The following is a 14,913-nucleotide window of genomic DNA, read 5'->3' as shown; positions in this document are numbered from 1 at the left end:
CCGCGCAGGCTCTACTGGTCCTCGGCTTCTCAATCTCTTTCTTTACTCGAAGAGCGGCAAACTTGAGACTGTGATTAGGCGGGGACAGGATTCGAACCTGCAGTCTTCAGGTCATGAGCCTGATGAGTCGACCAATTCCTCTACCCCGCTTCTTCCCCTTCTCTTTCTTGAACTATTCCCACCTGTGCCGGGTTTGGTTGGTTGCCCGAAGGGCTATCTGATCCGATCAACTGCGTAAGCCGTAGCGCGCTAGCGCGCGTACTCTTCCTCTATGAGCGAGACTCTATCCAGATCTATGGATCTCCCCAGCATCCAAGCGAGACTCCATCCAAATCTGCCACTCGTTGGGCGACGCCTTCTTTTCTATGAACACCCCACCACTGCACTGAATGATGAACTTTGCCAGTCTTCGCCTCCGACCCTATTTCCATTCGAGAACACACGGTCAAGCCAAGCCCTTACCCGCCGCTACCATATAGTATTCATCTCTCCTTCGTCTGGTCGAGAAGGGAGGGGAACTGGACCGTGACTCTTCTATTACATTACATTACGGAGAAGTCCATTCTCGTCATGATCGATCCACGTCCTACCGTAGTGCCCTCCGAACCAGGCTTGCAACGCTTACAAAGCTAGCTTACTAAGGTGAAGGAATTTGTAGTAGATTGCACGAGCTAGACAGTCAATCCAGCCGTTTTCTTGCTTGGTGCGCTAGTGCGCCTGACTTATATATAAGTAGGCGTTTTCTTGCTTCCATCCGCCTATCAGCTCTTTTTAACTGGCCTGAAGCTTAAAGACAAATGGCCATAGAGAGCGATGAACTCATCAGACAGCTGCCAGTTAGCCTTGCACTTCCTTATTCACTCTTGAACTACAAGAATGCGGCGACTCTTGACCGTCATGCTTTGCTTGATCTCCTGCGCCTAGTGACGAAGCTCTGGAATCAAATGACTGCAGACAGACTCTCTCTCAGTCAAATGACTGGGAATTTAGGCAATGATTAGTCTTCTACCCCAAGTCTTCCTTTGCCCTCATACCGAGCAAGCAACCCGTCTTTTTTCACTCTTTTTTTAGCTCAACTAGCTAGTAGGGCATCTTTACGTCATTAGGATAGCTGGGTACCGACATCCAGCAGTAAGTCAGTTTACGGCACAAGCTAGGTCTTACCGACAACATACTCTTAATATAGAGTAGTACGTAAGGAAAAGTTTCAGGCGAGAGGGCAGGCAAGAAGACATTCAGCTCAGGGTGGTCTACGATCAGCTTACTCAAATAGGGGCTCCCGAGGCTGTAGTCCCTTGTCAGAAACCTGACCCCGGGAAATGGCCGCCGTCTTGTGACCGGTGTTGGTCTTGCTTGGGTTCTATCTTTTCCCAAGCGTCGGAAAGGCTCTAAAGAAATAGAGTGACGAGCATCTTTCCTATCTCTTCTTGGTAGAATAAGGCTTTCCCCTCGATCCGACACACCCGTGATCTCGACCATCACCTACGCAATTTCGTAGATCTCAATCAGTAAGGACACGTAATTGAGTGAAGTGACCCATTGGAGTATGGGGCACGAACAGATAACCCCCTATTTCACACTAAGGGAATATTAAGGCAGCCTCTAGAAAGGAGGGAGCCGCCCTATACTTCCTTTCTACTAGAAACTAACTCAATGATCTCAAAAGAATAAATTTACAACAACTCAATAGAATTCTCCGGCCGTCAATCACCCGCTTTGGTAAAGGAATGTTACCTCTTGCCTAGCTTAACGAAAATAAATAAAAAAGAAATACAATACATAAGTACTAGATATACGAGTAACACAAGTGTTCGGGGGAAGCGCCTCACCCTCGCTCTCGTCCAATCGACTAAGAGATGCAGTCTTGGCTCAGTCAAAAAAGAACTCAAATATTAATAATAATATCCATTAAACCATAAAGAGAAGTTACACAACAGAAGGTGCTGCGGGATAAGGAGAAGAAGTGCGGGATACAAGTACCAGTGACATAAAGCAATGTCACGAAAGCCGAGAGCCATCACGCCCGAACCAGCAACCCCTTCTTATGCTGCCTTATGCTGCTTGCAACTCCGAGGTTTCTGATCTTTAACCAGGAATAGCCAGTCCCAGGGAACCAAGCCCTCCCGAACGGCATAAAAGGAAAGCATTTTTTAACCAGTTCCAGATAAAGAATCATTAATAGAAGAAGTGCGATCGATCCCTCTGCATCGTAATCAACAAAATAGGCATACGAATCCGCGTAATCAAGGATCTGAATCCACTGAGGCATCCAAATCCCTATCCCCATCCTCAGAAAGAACATCTAGGGCCGAGGGAATGTCTTCTAGTGAGGGGAGTCTTTTCAGCTTCAATCGACTGGAAGCACTTCCTTCCGCGCCTACCTCTCTTGGTTGCCTGCTTTTAGGGCCCGCTTTAGGGCTAGTTCTCTTGCCAGCTTGTAGGGCTTAAAGCGGAACTGAGCTTCTCACTAACAGAATCGTAAGCTTCATTTCATCAAACGAGACTCGGATCGAGGAGCTAAAGTCCTTCGGATGAACAATCCAATCCGAAAATGAGGAGTGTGAAACGTCGGTTTCTCTGGTCAGACATATAGCCATAATTTGGAATGTTGAGAATTGCTAGGACCGGGCACCTTTGTTGATTTCGAATCCTAGGCCGAGACGAGTCCTATCCCTTTCCCTCTGCTTCATCAAACCTTAGCGCAACACCCTCTTCCGCCGATAGGCATCACAAAGACCCGAAGCGAAATACCACTTGTCTAGTCAAATAGCCGGCACTATCCCTTTCCACGCAATCAAACTTTCCCGGTCCCCTTCTAAGTCAATGGACTGCTAGGATAAGGGGATGGGCACTTGGAAAAAAAATCCCTTACTGAATGCATTTTTGATCAGTGACCGTAGAAAAGTGAATGCTTTCTATGATATCTTCTTTCTGGCTACCAAACGTGCTAATTGGTCAAAAGAGCTTATTCTGAGTGCTTAATCCGCCCTAATTATGGTTGCTCGCTTGGTCTACCTGCTTTGTTCTGATTTCATTGTATTCCTCCGTATTCAGCATTCGCCGGTGTCACAAAAAGCAAAAGCATATCAATTCGTTGAGGCAACTAGTCTTGGTAAGGTTTACCACTGAATGAGAAAGGCCCCTAGGTAGATAGAACGTATGACCATTTCCGGGTCTTTTAAGGCATCTTTGCCGGCATCCAATGTCCCCATGTGTGATACGCGTACGAGGGACAACAAGACAGCGGGGAGTCTTTGTGACGGGGAAGAGCCGTGCATTAATTTGGAATATTTAAGAGCTTCTCCCTGACATCCACCCAAGGGAGTACCGTCAGCCCCCCAAAGGGCTACCATAACAGCCACCCCTGCCGGCTGACTGATTGCGGGGAGCGCAGGGTTCCAAACCATGTTCGGTTCTGGTAAAAAGGGCGGTGGGTAGGCTTGGAAGGAAAGTAAGAGTGGGGGCTTCTATAACCCACCACGGTTAGGGCTGGAGTTGTCACCCCCGGGCAAGAATAGGAGGTCCTACACTCGCTCACAACCGCTTATTTAGTTGATATTGTAGGGCCCGCGGACCTCGATCAAAAGAGGAAAGACAATGCCCATCATACCCTTCGGGGATGTCAGTTAGGCCATTCCAGGAGACAGCAAGCGGGCTGGGACCGAAGCTCGCTATGCCGCTGCAAAGTATGTTGCAACAAGCAAAGGGCGTGGTTGGGTCTTCTAGTAGTCAGATAAGAGATCACACGCCTCTTTTTCTTTTTTTGTTAGGCCCGTTTTGAACCCAAACGCGCTAGTTCTTCCCATCTGACAGATAAGAAAGAAACTGGCACAACGAGCCCAGCTGGACTGGCCACAGTTACTACATCTTCTATCGAGGGAAGTTACTCACCGGTTCTCCCTTCCCCAGCCGGGTCGGGAAGGGAATGAAGTGAAACCAGCGATAGCAGGCATTTGCAACTGCCGGTGGTCTCCCCTTCATTCGTTATAACGAACGTATGGGAGACCAAGATATTTGTGTGTGCAATTGAGCCCCCTAGGAGGAGGGGAGAAAGAGATGGGCAGGGCCTCTTCGTTCCGTTCGGGCAGGGATGGCAGCGAGCAACCACCGGAACAAGAAGCTGACGAAAGAATAGGGCAGCCCACGATGATTTTAGCTAAGAGAACAGCTCCACTAAAAGACAGAACTCTCGCTCAAGAAAGCGTAAGGCCGGCGGTGCAGGAATAAAAACCTTCAGTCTATTCATGTGGTTAAGAAAGTCTTCGTTTTCTCGAAGTATTTGTTGAAAAAATTGAGAATTGGTTTTTTCGATGATAAGAGAATCGAGAAAACTTCCCTCCTTATTTGGTTTAGTAATGGGGGGTCGAATTCCAAACCTTTTCTCTCGAGTATATCCATTACCAAAAAATGGACGTCACTTTGGGACACATGCGGATAGCCGCCCCGCGTGGCTAAAAGTAAGCCAAGAGAGCTCAAACTCTTTTTTTTCATTGGAACTAAAAAAAAGAGTCTTATAAAGCCACTCATTACTAAATACTAAACCAGAGGGAAGTCCTCGGGTCGAGTCTTTGCGAGTTCATCCCAAACAAAGCGAACCCATTCCTGGTCGGAAAGATGCAGATAAAAGGCCAATAGCCGCTTCTACGGCATAAGCTTTAAAGAAGAGAGCTATCAACGCTAATAAACATTTCATTAAGAAAAAAGAAAAGATTTATAGAAAAAATGAAAGAGTCATTTATTTCCATCTTTTTCTGGCTAATCTAATCAAAGAACAATACAAAAATGCCGAAAAATCCGTCAATAAATGACGAACTCCATTATACAGATGATAGGACAGGGCTAAGGCTGTAATCTCGACGGAGATTAGGATGAGCTTTGATGAATAAAACAAGAATTGGTAGAAATTCTCATAGGTGAAGCAAATCAAACCTATTTTCAGACAAAGAAGATAACTAAACAAAACTATAGTGGCTAGGAAAGCCCCGGAGATTCTATGGTAAATTGGAAACGTCGAAGTGAGCTGTGGCTTATAAATAGGAAGATGAGGGGATAACGGGCGAAGGATATTCATATGTTGATATGAAGATTGATGTTCATTCGCTCCTTGCTCGCGGAGCTAAATACCGAAAAAAAGGCCCCTCCCGGAATTGAACCGATGACTGACGCCGTATGAAAGCTACGTGACTCTTGTCTTTGAAGCGCTGAGTTACTTAAGATTCTCATCTAAGATAAAGAGTGTCCCAAAGGGCTACCTTTTTTCTCTTAGATGAGAGCAAGCCCGACCGATGAGGAGGCGGAGCCGAGTACCTACTACGAAAAAAGAAATTCAAGTCTCGGCTTGACTCGTTTAGGGCGCCCTGTAGCAAGTGCCTAGCTCAGCTCCGAAGAGTGACGAGAAGACCGCCACTGTACATCTTTCTTTCAAAAGATGAGAACACGCCCTTTACTAATATAATAGAAGGTAAGGCAAAAGCAAGAGTGAAACTACAAGCTAAAAGCAGGCGTGCTCTTATTATAAGATAATACGATACCACCCCCCACTTTTGGCGCACTTGTTTGATGAGCTAAGCGCTTTAGTCAGATCAGCTTACGACTAAAAGCAAGGTCGAAATCCATCCCTCTTTTTCCTGTGCTTTACTAGTAGGGCTAATGAACGCCCCTTTGTACATCTTTCGCCAGTTCAAGGAAGTGGAGCGAAGGGGGCGAGAAAACTACAGGGGTGGTCAACGACCAGAGATTGATTAATAAGTGGCGCTTTAGGCTTGGTTATCAGGGATGGTCGGAGACCAGAGATTGATTAATAAGTGGCGCTTTAGGCTTGGTTATCAGGGGTGGTCAACGACCAGCGCGCAGGAGATGAAATCTGGCCAACCTCGTTTAGGGCGACCCCCTTTACTAAACCAAATAAGGGCTAACGCTTTAGCTAGCGCGCCCTGTAGTTTTTCAGCCGGGCGAGCCCCTTATCTTCTTTATTATGTCAATATGGTATGTTGAATCACATGTGAAGTCGACTTCACTTGACCGTGTCTGCTTCAACTTCACCCGTCACGCGTGTCGTGTAGTGTAGCAAGACTAACAAGTGGTCGAGTGAATTTATGAACGAGCTTTTATTAGAAGCAATACCCGTAGCATATTTGTGGATTCTTCCTCCACTCACCTCCACGGGCGAATGGAGTCTACTACACTCTTTCTTGGCTCGTGTAGTAGACTATAGTCATTCGGAAGGGCGTAGTATAGTTCTATTTTGGGGCCTAACGTTGTGGTTGTTCCCTCTCCTTTCAGTCGAGTGACTTCGTACCTCTTCTTCCCTCGAAAAAGAAGTTCCAGAGGCATCTTCCATTCATATCGATTTGGGTTTTTCCGCACCATATTTAGATCTGCCCCTTCTTCGATCCGGAATTCCCAGCAAATCCTTGACTCCTCGAATACAATGGGATTTCACACCTGGCGAATCTTTCACTCTACCTCCTCTTATTAAGACCATAGGATGTTCCTGCGAATTATGACCTTCGCCCGGAATGTGAGCAAATATATCATGTCGATTGCTCAACCGTACTTTGGCTATCTTACGTGGAGCTGAATTTGGTTTTTTCGGTGTTCTCGTTGGAACACGCGGGCGTACTCCTTGCTTCTGGGGACATTGATCCGAAGCTCGAGTACGGTCCGTGCGCCGTTTTTCTTCTCTACCATGACGAATCAATTGATTTAATGTAGGCATCGCTTTTTCCTTTGTCCTTCCCCCCGATTTTTGCCCTATCACTAGTGGTTACTCCCGATCCGAAGCACCCCTTTTCCATTCATAGAGAGATCCAATCGTCAAAATCAATAAAAAGGCCATCATGGACCAAGATCCAAACGGATCAATCTTGTTGGGAGGTACTGCCCAAGGAAAGGAAAAGGTTACTTCCGGATCAAGGATAATAAATAAAATAGAAACCAGATAAAATCGTATATCGAAACGACTTCTGGCATCACCGGAAGGATCGGAACCACATTCGTGGGCCGACAATTTTTCTGGATAGGTAGAACTATTGGAAGCAAATGGAAAAGGAACACCGAGTGGGATCAAAGAAACTAGCGGACTGATCACTAAATAGATACAAATAGGTGCAAATTCTGACATCACCACAGCCCACTTCGTTCTCTCGCTCTGCTCGCGGCGCTCCTTGCTCGCGGAGCGGCATACCGAAAAAAGAAAGGTTTTGGAAGAAAAAAAGTCGATCTCAGAAAAAACTGAGACCACTCGCCCAAGCGCTTAGTAGCGCCTCTATCCCCCCTCCCTTTTCTTTCCCCCCTGGCCGTGTGTGGGCCACACTTCAGAAAGGCCCTACGGGGGTCCTTCACAACCTTGTGTGAGCCCCCCGCCCGCTCACGCTCCAACCCAAAAACCCGGCGCTTCGCCGGAACACACCATAGGTTGGTCCAACAACCAGTTGGCTCCTCGCCGCTGCACATTAGCAAAAAAAAGTGAGTGAATAGCCAGCCCCATGCAAGTTTATCAATCGGTTTCCTTTATCCTGTTGCATATTTCTGCAACTCAAGAAAAGAAAGGCTTCTATTCTTGTGAATTAGAAAGAACTGAGAAAACTTGTGCATAGAACTTGCTATCTTTTTTCTTTTTGTTTTTCAAGGTCAGATAAGAAATGAGTTAGAGATGAGATAGAGTATTCATCTCTGTCTCTCTTAACTAACGAAAAATAGAAATTCGCTAATTTTTTATTGGAATTAAAAGGCTCTCCGAGCCTTGCGTCAGATTGGATGAGTTCTTAAATTTGAGAAATTCTTTTTATAGAGAAATGGTTTTCTCCTTGAAGAATTTCGTTTGCATCTTTTGACGCATGCTCTTTGTAGAGCCAAATCCGGAAAGAGCACGAGACTGGGTCCGGGTCCGGAACCAGAAATGGTAGTTGGTGTAATACCGCAGCAGACGGGCCCTAGCCTGAGAATTAGAGCAAGAAGCACTCTCCCGCTCTCGAGCGGTAAGCGGTTGAGCGGGATGAGCCGCCTCGTTTTCCGCAAGAGATCGGGGGACAGGTTCCCCCGAGCCCCCCCCCCAGGGGGGCGAGTCTCAATTCGAGGCCCGTCGTGCGGGCCTCCCTCTTCAGATTCTGAGGAATGTACAGATTCGCGCTCAGAATCTGAATCGCGAAATGGAAATGCTAGAGGCGGCTTGGAATTTTTTTTAAATCAACTAACTTTAAATCAACTAGAATCAGATATTTTTATTTCACTATAAACTTGATTATAGAATAAAAAAGAGTGAATATGAAATGTGAAATCGGATTTCCTTTTCGTGCCATATGCGCTTAGACTTTACTTTTTCCCCTTTTCTCTTCCCGGTCCAATATTAGTTCTCGAAGGTCTTCGTTTCCGTGTAGAAGCAAACTCTCCAAATTTATGACCAACCTTTCCTTCAGTGATCTTACAACGAACAGGAGTTTTTCCATTGTAAATTCGTACGGAGCAATCAACGAATTCCGGCGAAATAGAAGATCTACGTGACCAAATTTTCCTGTTCAAAAGAAGATCTCTTTTCTTCTGCATTCTCAACAGGAATGCATCAACAAAACTGCCCTTCCATATAGATCGTCGTGGCATGAACTCAGAATTTCTTCGTACCGTCCGAATTAGCTCCTCCTCCTCCTCCTTCTCCTCCTTCATCGTCGTTGGTCCTTCGTTCGTAGTGGTCATTGTATAGTGAGAAAGCTCACCCCTGCCTGCGAGACGAGAAAGCCCTCTTTTACATTACATGAATTGAAATGCAACAACCAATTGTTGTTCTTTTGACGATTAACCACTCCGGTACAGACTATACGGAGTCAATTTTGAGAAAGTGAACAGTCAGTATCGTACTTCAAACTCCTAACTGTGGCATGTGAAAACAGTCCTTCCCTTGGTTTGAAGCCTTTATTCTTAAGGTCCGTACAGCTCAGGAATGCTTATGTGAAACCCAGACTAGCGGAGCACTATATATACGCAATTTTTAAAAACCCTACTATAAAAAAATAAATAAAAAAGATTTTTATAAAAAACTATTTATTCGTAGTTATCTACCTCTATTCATAGTAGTACTGCTCCATGTTAAAGAGGAAAAGATTTCGTAAAGCTAGCAAAGGGGAGAATACCTCTTCTATTGACTAGTTGTCTGGTTAGCCAGCCGGTAAGAAAGATCTGTTCTTTCCTCTCTTACTTGGCGAATAGTTGGCAATACCCTTCCCAGTTACGAAAAGGGCGGCTTTCGGCTTTCTGACTACAGGTACTACTGGCTGGCAGACTACTGTAACTAAAGACCTTTCTTTCTTTTCCTTTCTTACTTGACTCTATGAATAGTGACCTTTTTTCTTCCTCTTCTTTTCTGTCTTACTAGTTCTGCCTTACTTACTGTCTTGTTCGACTATCCGGTTAGACAGACCTTCTTTACTTCTCTCTTTCCGCTTCCCTTTCCTACTAGCCTAGCCGTATAGACTAGCCACTATAGCTTCCTTACATCAGTGACCTTCTTAATCAACTGTACTAATAGCCGTACTAAGACCTTCTCCATTTGTGCTCCGACAAGTAGCTTTAGTCTTATAAACTTAGGAGCTGTCTTACTAGTAGCTATCCTTGCTTTGCCAATCCAGCTAGAGAAGAGCTCTTTCTTCCTTTACTAGGAATTGCTGTCCGAACCAGCAAACGGAGGCAAGAATCAAACAAGCAACGGCTAGCGCGCCCAGCAAGAAAACCAAAACTCAACAGGGGCCAATCTGAATCTGACTTAGTCCATTGCTGCGGGATGTGGCACCGGGAGAGAATATGAATACTTACTCAGCAAGATATATAGCCGTTGGTCGTAGATCACTAAGGCGCAACGGCTATATATTCCGCCAACTTATTTGAGTAAGGGGCGCCTTTATTAGGTTGGGCCAAGCACTTGGTAATTCTTAGTCAATTCTGGTTTGGGGCTTTAGCTTATTTCCTATTAGTTAGTAAATGGGAGATTTTCAGCCTTCTCAATAAGGCCGCTGAAAATCTCCTAAAAAGGCGCAATTATTAGCTTGGCGCGCGCGCTGTAGTTCATGTTCTGGCGCGCTAGCCGTTGCTTGGTTCTGGCGCGCGCCTTACATCTTATCCTATATAAATAATAAATAACGGGGCTCATGGAGTTGCTTGGTTAGGGTTGAAGCGCTAACGCCCTTTTTTTTATATAGGGTGGTGATCCGCTTTTCTTGCTTGGACCAAGCAACGATCCCGCCACTGCTCTATTCCCGACTCGAAATCCATAAAAGACATTCTTATCTGGCTGGCGTCAGTCTCTCGGTCGACGGGATCAACTAAATAATCAACGAGAAAAGCGGACGTAAAAGCGGCCCCTATTGCGTAAGGGGGGAACGATACTTGATCGGATTGGAACGAATGTTGGGATGACCCATCTAATGAATTCACAGGATCAAGAGGGGATGAGCTTGTTGCTTTTTTATAAAAACTAACCACAAGGAGGAACGAATGTTGGGATGACCCATCTAATGAATTTTTTTTTTTTTTAAATTTTTGGGGATTTTTTTTGGTTTTGGTTTTTTTTTTTTTTTTGTTTTTTTGTTTTGTTTTTTTTGGTGGGGGGGGGGTGGTGGGTGTGGGGGGGGGGGGGGGGTGGGGGGGTTTTTTTTTTTTTTTGGGGTTTTTTTGTGTTGAGTTCTAAAGAAGGAAAAGAGAGGGGAGAGAGAGTTGCGGTTAAGGGAAGGGGATGGAGGGTTTAGGGTTTATTGTAGGGGATGGGGTGATGCTGCCGTAAGAGGGGAAGGGGGGAGGGAGGTCTGCAGTGGGTGTAGAAGGGGGTAACAGGGTTGGGTATGGGATAGGGAGATATAGGGGCTAGGGAGATATAGGGGTTTGAAGGAATAAGGGATTTTAGGGTTTAGGTTCAGAAGATGAAGTGCAGAAAATTTCTGCAACTAAGCCGGATGGGGCTGTGTTGAGTTCTAAAGAAGGAAAAGAGAGGGGAGAGAGAGTTGCGGTTAAGGGAAGGGGATGGAGGGTTTAGGGTTTATTGTAGGGGATGGGGTGATGCTGCCGTAAGAGGGGAAGGGGGGAGGGAGGTCTGCAGTGGGTGTAGAAGGGGGTAACAGGGTTGGGTATGGGATAGGAAATTGAGCTTACTTGATGGAGAGGGGACTATTTCACTTGCAGTTTCTGTAGGTGCCGTCACAAGGCTGCCACAGGCTTAAGAAGTAGAAGAAGATGAAGAAAAACTGCAGAATTTCAAACACTGAGCCATTGGGTTCCTCCTTGGAAACCACGACTCCAATTCCCCTTCAAATCAGCTTGCAAAATTTATTAATCCAGTCTAAATCATTACAAGGTGTGAGGGGCTATTTATAGCCTTGTTACATTGAAGGGAAATAACTAGAACTCAATAAAGAAAACCCATTGGACTCAACTATGGAAACCTACTTGGACTTAACTAAGGAATCCTATTCGGATTAGAATTCCCTAGTACAACTAGACTTAACTTCTAAACTAGGAAAATGACTCTTTAAGACTTCCTAAATAAATACAATTTGTAAAATAAGAGAACAACTATAACCAGGAATCCTACTTGAAATTTGTTTCTGTTGAGAAACACAATATTGGTATAATGGCTTATGGATCAATGATCTCAAGCCCTCTATTTATAATTAAGTGGAAAATACACTATTACAAGGAATAGAATTTTACATGAATACAAACTCTAATTTAACTCCTAGTAGAATCCAACACTCCCCCTCAAGTTGAGGTAAAGATATTAGTCATGCCCAACTTGCCTACAATAGGAAGGAAATCTCTTTCTTTCAAACCCTTAGTGAAAACATCTGCTACTTGGTCTTTAGATCTTACAAAAGGCATGCAGATAAGCCCTTGTTCCAACTTTCCTTTGACAAAAAACCTGTCAATTTCAAAGTGCTTAGTTCAATCATGTTGCACCGGATTATTAGCAATACTAATAGCAGCCTTGTTGTCACAATATAACATCATAGGGTTTGGAACTTGGACTCCAATATCTTGTAGCAAGCCTTTCAACCATAGTAGCTCACAAACTCCACGAACCATAGCTCTATATTCAGCTTCGGTACTAGATAAAGCTACCACATTCTGTTTCTTACTTCTCCAAGTAATTAGATTACCTCCAACAAAGGTACAATAACCTGAAATTGACTTCCTGTCTGGAGATCCAGCCCAGTCTGCATCAGTGTATGCTTATACTTTTAGATTATCAGTGGGTGACAGAAGTATTCCTTTTCCAGGTGTTCCCTTCAAATATTGTAGTATTCTGGTAACAGCCTTCATATGAGCTAAATACGGATCATGCATGAATTGGCTCATTACCCCTACAGCATAAGCGATGTCTGGCCTGGTGTGGGACAAGTAAATAAGCTTCTCTACCAGCCTTTGGTATCTTCCTTTGTCCAGTGGTTCTCCCTCTTTTTATTTAAGTTTAGCTCCAGCTTCAATAGGGGTATCAACTGCTTTACACCCTAACATTTCCACTTCTGATTATAGATCTAGGACATACTTTCTATGGGATAACAATATATCTTTCTTTGACCGAGCCACCTAAATCCTTAAGAAATACTATAACTTCCCTAGATCTTTATATTCAAACTCTCTGCCAAGAAAGTCCTTCAACTTTTGAATTTCTTCACCATCATTCCCTGTGATAACAATATCGTCTACATAAACAATGAGAAGTGTGATGTTAGAACCTGACTTCTTGACAAATAGTGTATGATCAACATTGCTTTGCTTGTACCCAATAGAAGTCATTGCCTTCAAGAAGCGTCCAAACCAGCATCTAGGAGACTGTTTTAACCCATAAATTGACCTCTTCAACCGACAAGCTTTCCCTACAATATCGTCATTGGAGAAATCATGTGGGATTTCCATATACTTCTTCTGCTAACTCCCCATGTAAGAAGGCTTTCTTTATGTATAGTTGGTGCAAGTTCCAGTCTTTTTTCACAGCAACAGACAACAGAACTCTGACAATGTTTAGTTTTGCAACAGGGGCAAATGTCTCCTGATAATCAATCCCATAGGTCTTGGTAAACCCCTTTGCAACTAGTCTAGCTTTCAACTTGTTGACTGATCCATCCATATTTTGTTTAACCACAAATACCCATTTGCAGCCCACTAGTTTTTTTCCTGGAGGAAGTGTAACCAGCTCCCAAGTGTCATTTTTCTTCATTGCCTGCATTTCCTCTACCATACTTTCCTTCCATCTCTTATCAGCATAGGCTTCCTGCCAACTTTTAGGAACAGATACAGATGACTGATTGACAGAGAGGATATAAAAGCACGGTAGGAGTCAGACAAAGAGTTATAAGAAACATATTTAGCTATGGGATGTTGACCGACCGTGTTTGTTTTCTTTTCAAATATCCTGGAAATGTATTTTGGGTGATTAAGTGCATGTCTAGGAAAATTTTGTCTAAGGAGTCTGGTACTTAAGAGGACCGGTTGTGTCCCTTCAGTCTTTCCCGGTGTACTTTGGTTCAACAATATACTAATTGGAGGTAACCTGAGATATTTTCACATGTTATCATTACTTAGAATTGTTTTGGGTTGTTCGGCTATTGCATTCTGTAACATTTCTATTACTTCAAAAGATCGAAGATTGAAGAACTGCAGATAATTTTGTCAACATGACAACTATTGATGGTACTTTTTCTCCCACTAGCTCCGGACATTACCCCACTCTTCATCCTCTTTTGGTAAGCTTTGATGGGACAAATTATTTCATTTGGTCCCGATCTGCTTACCTGACTATTGCCGGAAGAGGACTTGTTGGACACATTACGGGCACCGCCATCAAACCTACTACCACAGGCGTTTCACAGGATAAATGGATCTCGAATGATTCTCTTATTATGTCATTTCTTTTGAATTCTATGATTCCAAATATTGCCCGTGGATATCTATTACTTGATACTGCAGCCCAAATCTGGAAGGCTACTACTGAAACATATGGACAGTTGGGGAATGATGCACAAGTGTATGAGCTACGAAAGAAGCTTCATGAGACTACCCAAAAGGAACTAATTGTGGCCCAATATTATGCCGCGTTACGATCTCTTTGGCAGGAGTTGGATCATTATGGGGATTATCGTCCCACTAACCCAAATGATGTGACTACTTATAGGACGCACATTGATAAGATTCAGGTATATGACTTCTTGGCAAGTTTAAATGTGGAGAACGATTAGATTAGACTTTAGAGTACAAGTCTTAAGTCGTTCTCCCTTTCCTACACTAGAACAATCTTATGCTCTTGTCCAGTGTGAGGAAAGTCATCGCTCAGCCATGCTTCATACTCTTATTATGGAGAAATCAGCGTTACAGTCTGTTCGCACTAAATCTGATCCGACTAAGGAGATTGTCAAGTGTGAGCACTGTCACAAACCATATCATACCAAGGCAAATTGTTGGAAACTGCATGGGAAGCCTGCTGATTTTGAGCAAAAACAAGCACAAAGAAAGGGAAAACCAAAGGCTAATCTTTCTAAGACAGTTTCCACCACACCCTCTGCAGACGTTGGTTTTTCACAGAGGAGTTCGCTACTCTGCGACGTATTCTGCAGTCTTCTACTGTCGGTACAGCCTCAACCACTACTTCCTTTACTACCCATACCAACTCCTACTTTGCTACTTCAGGTAAAACTTTTACAGGCTTTCAAGTTTCTTCAGTTTCTACTCCTTGGATCATTAATACAGGAGCCACAGATCATATGACAGGTTTATCCTCTTTCTTACAATATTCTCCAACTTCTGGAAAGGATAAAGTTCGAATTGTTGATGGCTCCTATTCTTCTATTGCCGGAAAAGGGACCATTCAGCATTCTCCATCACTTTCTTTGTCTAAAGTTTTACATGTTCCCTCTTTCTCTACTAACTTGCTCTCTA

Source organism: Hakea prostrata, chromosome 4, assembly GCF_041222555.1.
Source record: "Hakea prostrata isolate BN-2017 chromosome 4, UWA_Hpros_2, whole genome shotgun sequence".
Lineage (NCBI taxonomy): Eukaryota > Viridiplantae > Streptophyta > Magnoliopsida > Proteales > Proteaceae > Hakea > Hakea prostrata.
Note: the sequence above shows the minus strand (reverse complement) of the source record.